Below are 14,199 nucleotides of genomic sequence, written 5' to 3' on the forward strand. Positions count from 1 at the left end.
AGCTACAAAATGGTCCTTTTCAACAGTCACTGCCATTAGCCTTGCATTTTCACCTGCAGTGAACAAGAGCGCGCATGCTGTGCTCTTAAAAAAACAAACAAACAAACAAACAAAAACCCTGCACCACAAGATGTGATCCACCTGTCACTGTCACTACTGCTGATACCACCACCCACCTCTTACTGTGCTTACATCCACTGTTTGATCTCCATAAAAGTTCAGCAAGTGCCAATGGATGTCAATGGGTGCAATTATTTTCCTCATGGAGAAATTCAGTGGCACACCTTTGCTCCATCCACACTTCCATTTCAGATTCAATTCTATCAGACAACAACAAAATTTAACAAAATATTAGCTCTTCTGCCATCCCACCAACATCCACCTCTGACGTCATGGGCCAACATAATGAAACAGTATGTGTTACTTTTGGAGCAGTCCTCATATTCCATCTGGACTGTGATGTAGTCCCTGCTGATTTTTTTAATTATTATTACTTTTTATAAACTGATCCTTCTGAACGTCGGCAAAAGAGTGAGCAGCAGTGCTGTGTTATTTGGAATAGCACTGGTGTTCTTGTTTCTGTCTCTTCCTAGGTCAGGAAATAGCCTGTTCCTATGAAGGAAAATAAAATTATCCAACTTAAAGCAAGCTCTTACAATTTAGTGCACACTGATAATCCATGATTTTACATGATCTCCAGTGTATGTTATGTAATGTTTACCTTCTTGTGATATTAGTAGTCTGAAAGATTTTCATTTGGCTACTATGGAAGAATATACTATTACAGAACTCAGTGTAGAACACTTCTGCTCTTTTCAGCTTTTTGGAATGATCTTTTGAGTTAATGTGATATTTATCGTGTATTGAAAACTTCCTGGGAATCTTGAAAGGAAATTATTGGAATTAAAATTTACACTTAACAGTGTAAAGAAGTTCATTTTTAAACACCTTTTATCAACAACTTAGCAAACCAAACTTACCTTGCTGTAATTCTGTGTCATGGTCATCTTTTAAAAGCTGTATCCAAATTATTTCTTTGTTCATAGTTTTTCAGACAGTTTTGAAGATCTTTGTAATTTGAAGAAACTGAGGAAGGCAATATGACCACGTTTAGATTAGTCAAACAATGAGCAAGGAGATTTAGATCCATTATGCTACTAATTCTTTATGCTTTAGTAATATGAATTCCTTGTATGTTCAATGTGAGACCTTGGTTGTTGTTGGCCTTGGATGCTGAAGGTCTTCAATGTGTGGTGGGGAACATTAGCACCTCTCACTTGCTATTTACATTATAGTGTCATTATTCTGTAATTTAAGTTGAAAGCTTACTTCTTTCTCTAGACAAAGAGAACACAAAGAAGGCACTGGAGTGGCCATGGTAGTGCTTTTAGTTAGGGGCATTTGGACACTTAAGATTAAAGAATTTCGGAGCTTTCTAGATGCACTAATTTTGTACTGTAAGAAAAAAAGAAAAAAGCTTATTTGAACTGCACTGTGGTAATTCTCTTCATTTGACAGATTTACCAAAAGATCCAATGAGTTTTCTTCAGCTTTATCTGTGATTCCCCCTCCCTCATCTCCAGGGTGCCATTTCAACCTACAGATGTGTAGCACTTCTTGAGAGAGGGAAGTAGGGAGTGGGAAAAGTGAGGAGAGGTGGCTTCCGTGGGTATTTGCCAAGATAAGAAAGTAATGAACTGCTGTGCAGATCAGTCTCTCTGAATCCTGGCTCTTTATAGAGCTGGGAAAGTAAGCGCCTACTGCACTTACATTTGAGTCGAATATTTCATTTTCATCTAAAAATGAGTGTTTCCAGTTCTTTGCTTTCATAGAAAAATACATGTTTCTAATTTGATGTTACACCTCAGAGTAGTAAGGTTCTCATAAGTAAGAGATTTCCAAGAAGAGGGTTCAGAATTACTGAAGAAATTTATTTAGGACCAAATTTATATATCACTGGTGGGCAACTTTTAAGTTTATTAGCATGCACTTAAGTTCATTGATTTTAGTACAATTACATAAGCGCAATTAAATGCCTGGGAATTTAACCCCATGAAGAAGGCTAAAGATTTCTGTTGCATGTTTTTAAATTGATGGTGTTCTCTTATAGAAAAAATTATAAGTAAAAGGATCCATAATAAATGAATTAGTCAGACCTTGTTTATTTGGTCATTCTCATTTCTGAGTAATCTAAAGTGCAATATTACCTAGATCACCTTTTTGATTAAGTGGTGCTGAGTGCTTTTTCTTAGTTTAAGGTCTGAATAGCCTGTTTCCAGAAATTTTTCTGTGTGAATCGTTCAAAATTGTTGTGACAAAGCAGTTTCAGTTACAGTTTGTCTGTTGCAAAGAATAAAGATGTGCCTCTTCACTAGGTGGTAGGGAGTTTTTATTTGTGCCAGGTGTTTATAGATTATCTGAGCTGACTGGTGTGGAACTGGATAAACTGGATATTTGTAAAAGTGAAGAACAGAATTAGCTTTGCGCGGGCATTCTGTTTGGACCAAATGGGAATGCGTTTTTCTCAGATTTGTAATAGAGTGAAGTTTGTTGCTTTTATTGAACTCTATATGCTTAGTGACGTTTTTCAAGGCATTTCATAGCTGTTGCATTTCTTTTCTGTCCTGAGAATCTTCAGAAATCAACTTCCATTCAAATCCCAGGTTGGAGAATAGCAGATTTTAGGAATAGTGAAAGATCACAGCTCGTTTTGGCTTTGAAAGCTGACAGTTTTCTTCACCAGAGTAATTCGGACAGCAAGGGAGTGGCATAGTGCTAAACTTGGCCTTGAGAACTTAATAGAAATACTGTAAAACATTTGGTCATGTAAATTAATTTTGAGTCGGTGATTAGAAGCTCTAGTTAAGCAAAATAGTTGAGAATGTGGCAGTCTTAAACAGATGAACTTTGGGAAATCAGACAAACACATTACTTTGTGAAGTGTGTGTAGCTGAATTGCTGAATTCATTTGACGCAAGATCTATCGAATCCAAAAACAGAACAGCAAAAAGTGCATAGAGAGGAATAGAAATTCAACTGACAGATTCAGAGAAGAAATGCTGTAAAGAAGAAATGCCACCCAGACTTAAACACACAAATATTTATACAAGATCTATATCAGGAAGTTTCTAAACCACAGCTTTCTGGTGAAAGGAAGCTGAGTCTCACAAACAGCTATTGTATTTGCCTTTTCCTACATCTCTTTTTGTAGCATTCTCTTCTTTCTGCTGCTGGGTAACATCAGAATGATTAAATAATCACTATTACAATATTATTTTTTTAAATAAATTATTCTCCTGGTTCATGAAAAGAGCAAAAGGAAATGGTTGGGTTCTAGGGGGGAAAATGATAAAATTTGGTAGTACTCTGTGATTGTGCTCTGGTGGAAGACTGTGCTGGGAAGTTTCGATCAACTTTGGAATTTTTTCCTGCTTCAGTGGGTGCAGGAATGATTTTCATCAGACAGAGGCTTTTTTGGACATAAATTCCTAAACATAATTCCACTCTAACTTCTGGTAACATTTTCTTTCATACACTGGTATCTTGAAAGTTGTTTGATTTCTGATATGCTTATTTTTCTGTTTTGCTATGTTAGGCTCTGTTGCTACCGTAACAAATGTGGAATGTTTAACTCCAGTGATCTCTTAGGTTGAGGTTATTCAGGAGCAGTGTGAACTCATATCCTTTTTTTAGTCTTGGAATTGCTAAGCATGATGTAATAATAATATTCCTTTTATTAAATACAGAAAATAAGTTCCTTGAGGTTCTTTTAGTATTCCAGGTGAGACTTCTCAGAAAGTCAGTATTAGAAATTTACAGGCACTTTTCAGTGGCCTTTGGAGTAGCAGCCCTGCTTCAGATATTTTTTTTTCCCTATGAAGTTGTCAATATATTAAAGAAGAGTAAGACTTTATGTAGGTCAGAAACAATTTGTGTTTGCATGATATTCACTGTGTCATTAGACTGCTCAGTTGAGGATGCAATGCATGAAAGAGTGAATGTCTTTCAGGAACGTTCAGTTTTCTCTAATGCACTTTAAATCAGCTGTCAAACTGAAAAGACAATCACCAAAATTTTATTACTTTCATTTCCTTTAAAGCCTATAACCATTTGTAACTGTGCTGAAATGTTGTGTCTCTTTAAGAGCACTAATATTTCCAGCTGCCCCTGCCAGGCATTAACAGAAAATGCTTATGATATTGAGTCACTGTTATTTTCTTTGAATTCCTGAAAGGATAGATGTTGTCTATTTGCTTAATGTCTCTGCAAAAAAAGAACTGAATACAAATAAATGCTTCCATGACAGATCTGAGCAGCCATTGTAGTGGGAAAGTTAATGAAGTTTGAAAAGGTCAGTCTCAATCTGTAACACCAAGGGAAGTAGCAACACAACAATTAAAACCATTGGCAGTTTTGTTAGGCATGTATCTTCTTCCACAGAAAGACTATTCCTTTTTCTTCCAAAGCAGCATTACACAATTTTAAACATAAAAAATGAATTTCACTTTAATGGTTTAACTTAGCAGTTGCTCTGTCTGAACAAAACGTTTCAGAATTGAGCTTTTGGGGGGTGGGGGGGGGGGGGGAAATGACAACTATTCTTTTGATTAGGAAATCAAGCTTAGCAGAAGAAAATTTCACCCAAAATTATTCAGGGAATTACACTCAATTCACAAACAGCCTTAGAAGAGTAAAACTGCAATTTTTAAAATAATTAATTATTTAGTGAAAAAATAATATTTCCATTCAAGTTTATTCTTTGCTATTTAATACTTAATGTTTTAAAAGAATTGAAGAATTACATTGAGCAACTTAAGGCACACATACTTCTGTTGTGCTTTGGGTTTGCTCTTGATCCTCTTCTTATGACTTAGAGGACACAAAAGAGACATGACTGAGAAAAAAATGTAAGCATTATAAAATCACATTTATCGATAGAGCAAAATAAGGAAGAAGCCATTGACGCATTCTTGGACCAGAGCAAAGACTGATTGTTTATAAATTCATTCAAGAGCTAAAAAGCTTTCAACTTCCAATTAATCAACTTTTTCTGGGAAAAGTCCAGTGGAAAAAAAGTCATTTTTTTATACTTTCAGTGGATCTGTTAGTAGAGTTTGATTCAGAAAGAGACATAAAGTCCCCCTAGCTATAATCGGAGTTGTCACGTAAGTAAAGACAAATATTGAAGACCAGATAGATGCATCTCTTTTAGCAAGGTATATTATATCACAGAATCACTGATGGCTTGAGGTGGGAATGGATCTCTGGAGGCCATCTAGTCCAACCCCTGCTCAGGCAGCAACACCTGGAGCAGGGTGCTGAGAACCATGTCCACATTGCTTTTGAAGATCTGCAGGAAGAAGACTCCACACTTAGCAACCTGTGCCAGTGCTCCATTACCCACGTAGCACAGAAGTGCATCCTTATGTTTAGATGAAACCTCTTGTATACCAGTGTGTGCCCAACGCTTCTTGTCCTGTTAGCAGGCACCTCTGAAATGAGCTGTCCTTAGTGCACTTTCCCTTCAGGTATTTCTTCAGGCATTGTTAAGATACCCCAGAGCCTTGTCTTTGCTAGGCTAAGCTCTCCCAGTTCTCTCAGCCTCTCCTTATAGGACAGATACTCCAGTTCCTTTATCAGTTTTATAGCCCTTTGACTCTATCCATTATGTCCACATCTCTGGTACTGGAGAGCCCAGAATTGGGCACAGTGTTTCAGGTGCTGTCTCACCAGTGCTGACTTGGAGAGAAAGGATCGCCCCTCTTAACTTTCTGGCAGTATTTTTGCTCGAGGCAGCCAAAAATCTGTAGCTGTCTTAGCCCACGTTCAACCAATAAGACCTGCAGGTCTTATTTTGTCAAGCTGCTTTCCCCTAGCAAGCCCTGGTGCCTAGTGTTATTTCTCCATAGGTAGAGGAACGCTGTTCCTTGTTGTACTGCGTGAAAAGTTTGTCAGCCCATTTCTCTGGCCTGTCAGTGTCACTCTGGGTGACACTTGTGTACTTGCCATCTCCTCAATTCTGTATCATCAACAAACTTTCTGAGGGTCACTATTGCCCATATAATTAATGGCAGCGTTAATTAAGGTTGGGTTCAGTACTCAGACATTGGCTACGTCACTCATTACTGCTCTCCAGCGAGGTTGCACAGTTGTGATCATATGTGAGCATTGCTTGATGAGCAGTGATCTCAAAATGTGGTAATGAATTTAAAATAATAAACACAGATATTTTAGGAAGAACATTATTTGCTAGAATATCCATCACAATTGCTATTCTCTAGGCAGATTTATGTCAGAATGCATATAGGTGCAAATACTCAGGCCAGTGCCATAGCCATATCAGTAAATTACCACAGGAAGGGAAAGACACGCACAGAAAAAAGGATCTCTAGAGGTTAACTGTTCAACCTCCTGCTCAAAACAGGGCTTACTTAAAAATTAAGTTAGGGTACTCAGGAACTTGTCCATCTGAGTTTTGAAAATATCCAGAAATGGAAGTTCACCAGCTTTCTGGGAGATGTTACAGTGCTTGACCCCTCTAACAGCAATTGATTTTTCTTAACCGCTATGCTAAGTGGGTTTTCCATTGCTACAAGTTATGTCAGTTGCTTAGTGCATCTCTGAGAAGAATCTGGCTCTGATCTGTACAACTCCCACGCAGTCTTTTCTTTGTTAGAGAAATGACCACAGTTATGTTCTGCACTTCTAGCCCCTTCTATCCAGGCTAAACAAGCCCAGTTCCTTAGGCCTTCCCTCATGTGTCATCTGTTTCTGCTTGTCCGGACATCCCAGTAGTCTTAGATTGGCCTTTGTCCAATTTGATGTCTGTGTTGTACTGCAGTATTCCAGATGTGGCCTCACTAGTGCCAAGCAGATACAAAAAGCTTACATCTAAAACATTTGTAAAACTGTATTGTATTCTTTTTGGTTGCCACTTCTGTGCAAACAGAAGCAGCATTTTATAACAAGGCACTCTCCGAAGCCTGCAAACTGCTTGTTTGTTTTATAATCTATGTTATATATAAAGTGATTTGTAATATTGCTTTCTTAAAATCTACAGATAATTAGAGCATGACTTATGTGCGCCATATCAGGGATATCTAAGTAGTTGATGTATTCAAGTCTTTAAGTCATCTTAAAGAGATGTTACAGCTTCTGAGAAGATGGTATGATCAAAAGCTTCTCTCTTTTTCTTAGATTTATTTTTCCATTCATAGAGGGAGCCAGAAGAAACTGGATAACACAGATGCTCTTGGCAGATGAGGGAATTAAAAGTTGTACCAGTCCTGGAATTTAGTTTTGAATTTTATTGAATGAATGCTTGATGTTAAAGTTGCTCAGCCTTTCAAAGGACTAAGAATGATGTAGTTGCTTTTTTTATCCAGTTGTTGAAGCTATTGCTTTTGAGTGGAACTGTTTTTAGTACTTGTGCATGTGCTGTAGTGCTGTAGATTCTATTACTTTTGTTATCCAGTTCTTAAAAATGTAGTATTTGGAAATACTGTGAGTACCAGTTGAGTCAGATCTCTCAGTACTTTCTGGAAACATTGCATTTTTAAAATATAAACTGGTTTTATTTTGTGTTCTGATAGAGGTAGCAATGACAACAAATATTCATGCTTTTTGTTTCTCCTAAGTGTACGTACTACCACTTGTACCTTGTAACGTTAGCTTCTTGTTTTTCATGACGTAAAATAGTTTTCAGAATATTCACTGAATTATTTGTTTGTGAAGTGATTTATTTGTGATTTTGTGTTTATTTGATGGAGGTAGGGTTCTATATCAGAGCAATGCTTTGTATGGGTGATATGTTGACACTGGTTTTTAACCTATGAAGTGCATTTGCCAAATGATCCCTAAGTTCTATTCTGATAAATTATTTCTCCACTGTAAACTTACTGAACTTGTGAAACAAGTTTCCAGTGAAACTTTCAATTTGGATGTCATCATTTTTGAGGAATGCTGGGCCTGTAATATTATCTATTCCAGAGTAAATATTCCTAAGCAGTTTTTCTATGCTTTCCAGGTATAAAAAAGCCCAGGGTGGGAAGGTGGCCCTCCTGCAATGCTTTCTGGTTTCTGAAACCAAAAAAGAGAGAATTTGATGTTTTGCATAATAAGCATATGCATGAGAAGTTAGTTTGATTCAGTCAAGAAATGTCATATGATCAAGAAAACAGTCCAATAGAAAACATCTTTGTTTTTTATTATATATTTCTCTTTCAAGTAAAAAATAATAATAATAAATAGGCAGACTTACAGCCATGCGCTGTGCTTTTTTGCTTGGAATATGTAACACTGTTTCAGATACAATGATGGTGTTGATTACTTCAGAGTACTTACTAACATGTTCTTGTTTATTCGCTAGACCAGCCTTATAGCATATTTAAATGTGTATTTTACCAATGTGCAATCTTAGTTAAGCCAAAATAAGATGTTCTCTTTAGTTATGTATTCTCTCGATGTCAGATTTTCTTACTTCTCATGATTAAAGCAACTGCTACAAGCAGTCTGTTTTTTTTCAGTTAAAATCATTGACAATTGTCTGAATAGACACATAACCTTGTAACAACAAATTAGTCAGTGTAATTTCTGTACTCTACCCTCTCCTATAATAACAGAGATGGAGGCTAGGCTAGCATATTTATCGAAGAGTGTTAGAGAAACTGTGGCTGGAAGGCCCCTGGAGTTCATCTGGTCCACCTTGCTGCTGGTAGCAGGGGCCATGGATTAGATTATCCAGGGCCTTATCAAGCAGAATCTTGAATATTTTCAGCAAGGAAAATTGCCCTCTTTCTCTGAGTGTCCTGGTTTTATCAGTATTGCATATCATAACAACATGCAACAGGCTGCTGGGTGCAGAGGTGCTGCACTGCGGAGCTGCATTTCCTGCTTCTCTCTCTAGCAGTACTATGTGAGCTCTGACTCTCCGAGAGGGAGATGAATTGGGATGTACTACATTTCCCAGGAGCCTCCACATGACTTCTGATACTGGGGGATGAGTCAAGAGCTCTCTTGTCTTTTCTGGGAGATGAGTAGTGAAGGGTCTGCCAGTAAAGATTCAGACCAACTTTTCAGTTTTATTTTTGGTTCATTTTATTATTCTTAATTATTCTGTATTGTCTGACATCCCTTTTAATAAATTAGTTTCTCCTGTCTCAGTCTAGTTTTTCCCCTCTTCCTAATTCCCCCGCCTTTTTCTCCTGGGGAGAGGGAGGAGTGTCACATGATTAACTCTTCGAACCGCAACACTGGGGAACTGATTCTAATATTTGTTCTCACAGTGAAGAATTAATAGGCAGACAGAATTTCACAGTATTATCTGTGTTCAAAATGACCTTCAAGTCCTTCAACCTGATCTACTGAGTCCTGTTATCAAACTATATCATACAGGCAGATTCTGCTGCTAACCTGAATTTCTCCCATCAGCTCATATTCTGTTGCTGTGTATCTGAATAGAGTATTTCCATATGTCTTATAACCTCCTTTTGAATTTAGAAGGCTGGTTAATATTTGCCTCTGCACCTTCACTTCTCTAGGCTGAACAAACCCAGTTCCTTTAACCTTTCTTCCTTGAACAAGTTTTCTAACCTTGTAGCCATTTTGATGGTCATCTATTGGGACCACCTCTGATTTTTTTTCAAGTCTGACTTGAAATATTATCATGAATATATTTCTTTTCTTGTAACAAAAAAGAATAAGGTACTTACTTGAGAAATTACCTGGATTTAGTTCAATCCTTGTTTTAGTGTTTGTAGTATTAGTGTGAATTTTGCAAGTAGATATTTTTCCTTTTCCTTTTGTTTACATAATTTTTTTTCTGAAACAGGACATGGTGTTGTTTTCTACTGAGAATATCTTCAAGATATGTCCCTGAGTTGTACTTAACTGCAACAGTATATGTTGCAGTTCCTCTTATTTATGTTTATTCCTTCAAAGGTATTTGTCAAAATGGAAGAGATTTAAGACTCCCCATTCTTCTGCTAATTATTAGAGTTTCAGAAAATCTGTATGAGTACGTTGCCTAAAATATTAAAATATCTTCTGAATTTTCTCCACAACCCAGGGTGTAGTTTGATCTGTTCCAAACACTGGCTTGCTGTGTTAATATACCAAGAATGGAAGGTATTTGTATACTTATGGTGTGTAGTATGTTGGAAAAATCACAATGAGAATAAATTTAATCTGCATATATTTAATACTTTACTGTTGTTATTGATTTCTAGCATAGTTTATAAAAGATTATAAAATGTTCCCCATTCTTCAGATTGAGCATTGCATTAGTGGATAAGTAAAATTGATGATAGGGAGTTTTCAGGTGTTCTAGATATGCTTGCTCAGACTTGTTCTGTACTGGTTTATCCAGGAGAATGTCACTAACACTTACAAGCTTTTTGTTAATCTTGCTTGCATAACTTCTCAGTGACCCACAAATTGTAAGAGATATTTACAGCTCATTTTGAGTCTGCATCTCTCTTGTCTTATTGTTTGTTTTGTTTCTGTATGTCATTTAAACCATTATCTATACTGAGTGTGAGATTTTTTTTAGATATTCTGGTACTCTGTTAACTTTAGTTAAATATTACTGTGAATTCTATTTAGCATCAATGATATTAAAAACAAAACACAACAAAACAACAACTATGGTTTTCCTTGTTTAATTCTACTTGCTAGTTATCCTGAAGCTTGAGCAGAAAAGGGATATATTAATAAGTTGAAGTTTTGAGATGCTTCTTTTAAGGTGCTTCTCTAATTGAGTATTAGGTCACAATAACAGGGATACTCTACAAAGAGGAAAAAAAATCAAACATTCTGAGGCTAATTAAAAAAAAAAGCTATGGTTACAATGTACAGGTAAAATGAGAAGGTTGAGTAAGAATGCAAACATAGTGGCAAACATGTACGTGGGGTCAAAAGTGGAATGTGTCATAGGTGAGTCAAGTGTGCAGTGCTGCTTCATGTGGATCTGAACCCCATTTGGGTTGTAGAGGTTTGTCAACAAGAGATCGAAGCAGGAAAACCAGTTGGGCAGGGGTCTGTACTTGTAGTAAAAGCATGTGATACACTGTAAGAAGTACCAAAAGTCAGTATTTCTTGGGAATGTTTCAGAATTTGAAACTGTTAGAGGTAAAAATAACATAAATATTTTCTCTGATAAAGCTTTTTGTCCTTTTGACAACCTTGTAGTATGCATTGGTATATGTGAGTGTTCTGGCTAACTGGCATCAGATAGAAATAAATGAAACTGGTCTTAATCCTGCCCTTACTTTCCTCTAAGCGACTGCATTCATTTGGCCGCTAGGCTGGCAGTATCTATTACAAAGTGCATGTTGTTGCCTTGGAAAAGATGCATGTTCAATTTCTTAGAGTATTCCAAGTCCTAACAAGACTAACCAGTATATAACTTTGGTTATATAGAAAAATATTCCAGCCCATAGTCAATGGAAAATGTCCAAATTTTGTGAAACCAATGATACCACAAAACTGTAGTCTTTTCTCTGACTATGAGCTAATCTGCTAAGAATGGCATCTTTGGTTTTACAGACTGCTGACTATAGTGACTTTGACTTTCAACTAGTTACTCAATTGATAAGTAGCTTTCTCTCTGTCCTCTGCTTTACGTAGTATGGTAGAACTTCAATACTATATGTGGGAAAAGGCTTTTCAAAAAAAACTTAATTTGTTGCTCTCTAGTAGATGGAATGCTCAAAATGCATGATCTGGCTGTACTGACTCCTACATTTGAAGTTCAGTTTTCTGTTTTGTGTTATATTTCAATTTCCCTATCTCTAAACTGTTGGTAATATTACTGCTTTGATTGAGCTCTAGAGTAAAAATTTAAGAGCAAGGTATTATAGTTCTTTTTTTTGTCATTTAAAAATAATCTCTCTTCTTTACATGCTGTAATTTCCATTGATGAATTTAACCATAGATTATTCAGCCATGCTTTTCCTGTGTTGTTATTTCCTTGATGCCATAAACTAATGAATATGGTATTCTCCACATGCAATAACCAGCTGCAAAATTGATTTTAATGACAATGGAAAAATGTCAATCTCACTGGAAAATGTTTTGCCTGCAGAAGCAGCTGCCCATGAGCTCACCCTCTGGAAAATATCCCGATGGTTTCACATCTTTGAAAGCCTTTTCTGTGCACAGTAGCACAAATGTAAGCCAACATTTGAAAAGCTAGTGGTTTGTGTTTTCTTTGGCATAGTGCAAATCTGAGTCTTTCTTTTCAGAGGCAGGTCTTGAAGTCTTTTGCTGAGAGGAATGATTTTGTATTTTCTCTGAGCAAAATAAATTGATTCTTATCTATCCCTATCATCACATGATGTATATAGGAAGTTCACAATGAAGGCATACAGAAGTGGGACAGGCTGTAGTCAGACCACACTAGAGAGAACACACACTGCCTGGTGGAGAGGTGATTTATTCTAGGTTGTTTTTTTTTTTTTAAACAGTCAAGTTCAAGTCATTTAATAGGATATTTAATAGGATATTCAGTTCACTGACAGACTTAGCAGAGACTGCTAGTTTTCCTGCAAAGCTGGAGAGATAGAGAGATGTGGAAATTAGGTAATGCTTCAGGAATGCTAAATGGAAAGAGCAAGACTATTTGTTTCTAATGTCGTGTTAAGATGGCAGCAAGCACCACTTGCCAGCAGCAATAATACCTTTATAGTTACCAGTAGATAGTATACTGGGGAATTAACTGTGATCTTATAGGTATAAATTATTACCCACAGTGAAGATACAGAAGTAACTATGTTGGCCTACTCACCTAATTTTCTTAAATGAAAATTTTATTTTTCAGTTTGCAGGTGTGTAGACACAGATGAAATATGCTGCTGTAAGTTAATTAATAGGACAATACTTCAGGTGTAAAGACCAAACTCAGTCACTCCCTCTTCCACTGAGTGTCATTTAATAGTCAGATACATTTTCAATAATGGTACTGAATTCTGTCATTCTAGAGGTAGAAGTACATAGAAATGAAAACTGACAACAAATTCAGAATGTTTTTTAGGAAGCAGTAAATCCCCCAGATTTCTTATAAGCTTAAAGTGTTAAGGTAGTCCGAGTCATATGAGTCTCCACCTTATAAACTGCAAGTGTATCTGTAAGAATTATTATCTCCTCAGGAGAGAGCAGTTTTAACGTGGGAAGAAATATTTTTAGATTTTTCTGAGCCAGTGAAGGAGGGAGGCTAAACTAGACTGTAAAACTTGACCTGATTTCTAAGCATTTTTTTTTTTTCTATTCCAGAGAGGTAAAGCCAGTTGGTTTATGTGTTGTTAATCCAACTATATTCCACTCATTTATAAGGATTAAATATATATATTTTTTCTGGTGAGATTCTGAAATTAAGTGTCCATTGGAGCACTCTTTACTGATTCACGGACAGAATAGATGATGATGCAGTCTTCTGTAGCCCATGCTGGATGGTCTGTGTAAGATCGGGAGACAGCTTAGTTATAACCTTATGTTTTCTCAGCAAAACATTAACAGTTCAGAATGAATTGACTTTGTTATTGCTTTTCACTGCTTCTGTGTCTGTTTCTTCATTTTTCTGTGATAGTTTGTATAATTTGTTTATCTACTACTCCCTAAGCAATTGAAGGATTTTTCAGAATGCATGCACAGATAGGCTTAAATGAAGGAAGTAAGGTAGGTGCTTACAACCTGGCTGATGCTGGACGTAATCCGATGTGTGCCCCAATTAACTTTTTACTTATCAGCTTGTCAGATATCTGCAAAATCAGATAAAGAGCAAGCTAGTGAGAAAAATTCTTGCAAGAGACCTCCATAAAGACACTGGAACAGATTGCCCAGAGAGGCTGTAGATGCTTTCTCCCTGGAAGCGTTCAAGGCCAGGCTTGATGAGGCTGAAGGCAGCCTGGTCTAGAGGAAGGTGTCCCTGCCTATAGCAGGGGGGCTGGAACTAGATCTTAAAGATCTCTTCCAACTCGAACCACTCTGTGATTTTGTTCCTAATTGACAGAGAAAAGTTAGTGCAGATCCAGCAGATAGTTCTTGAGATTTGTAGAATTGCACAGCAAGTCTGAGTCTGAACTATAAGACTACATATTAATGAAGTGTCAGGTGAACTCAACATGTGAAGGAGATTGCACTTGTGCAGATACTTACTATTTGTGTAAATCTGACAAAATTGCCTGAGCTGTTTTTCATAAACTG

General features: G+C 36.7%; 1 protein-coding gene across 14 annotated transcripts in view; it reads left to right on the forward strand.

Moving 5' to 3' along the window:
- Positions 1–14,199, forward strand: part of RALGPS1 (Ral GEF with PH domain and SH3 binding motif 1) — an 89,082-nt gene that overhangs the window by 44,515 nt on the left and 30,368 nt on the right. The gene's annotated exons all lie outside the window — the stretch shown is intronic.

Source organism: Tympanuchus pallidicinctus, unplaced genomic scaffold, assembly GCF_026119805.1.
Source record: "Tympanuchus pallidicinctus isolate F22 unplaced genomic scaffold, pur_lepc_1.0 scaffold8, whole genome shotgun sequence".
Classification (NCBI taxonomy): domain Eukaryota; kingdom Metazoa; phylum Chordata; class Aves; order Galliformes; family Phasianidae; genus Tympanuchus; species Tympanuchus pallidicinctus.